Source organism: Penaeus monodon, chromosome 33 (genome assembly GCF_015228065.2).
Source record: "Penaeus monodon isolate SGIC_2016 chromosome 33, NSTDA_Pmon_1, whole genome shotgun sequence".
Classification (NCBI taxonomy): Eukaryota; Metazoa; Arthropoda; class Malacostraca; order Decapoda; family Penaeidae; genus Penaeus; species Penaeus monodon.
This window is the reverse complement of record NC_051418.1, coordinates 7483463-7483936: the sequence shown is the minus strand read 5'-3', so window position 1 is coordinate 7483936 and position 474 is coordinate 7483463. Positions and strand designations below refer to the sequence as shown.

The 474-nt window shown below is 44.5% G+C and overlaps 1 protein-coding gene across 1 annotated transcript in view; it reads right to left on the bottom strand.

The window, feature by feature from the left end:
• LOC119593883 overlaps nt 1-474 on the bottom strand; it is a 29651-nt gene that overhangs the window by 1620 nt on the left and 27557 nt on the right. The gene's annotated exons all lie outside the window — the stretch shown is intronic.

Below are 474 nucleotides of genomic sequence, written 5' to 3'. Positions count from 1 at the left end.
GGACGGCACCTGAACAGAAAGCGTTACCCGCCAAGCCCACAATGTCGCCTGATCATGGAACAAAAGTCGCCCAGATATTGATAATCCGCGACCTAGGTTACCGAGTCACGATGTGCGAGATCCAGTGTGGAGAACAGTCTGCGAATTGGGACATCAGGCTACTTCGAGGACCATAGGAAAACGAAGTCAGCTGATGTCTAAGCTGAATGTGTCTGTATGTTTTGTCTGGATGTGTTGAAGTGCTGTTTGATTTGCAGCATCATGGCTAAAATCATGTTGCGTAATGGTGAAAGATTTCGGATATGCTTTCCGATTTTGGTTCTTATTTGTTCACGAAAACCCATAATCTAAATCAACTTGCAGTCCCCTTACCCAATGAGAGGAGAATACGCTTAACAACACACCCACCAAGCACTGACAATGCTCCATGTCTTTACGCGCACATACATGGTGAATTAGATGAAATTGATTTAT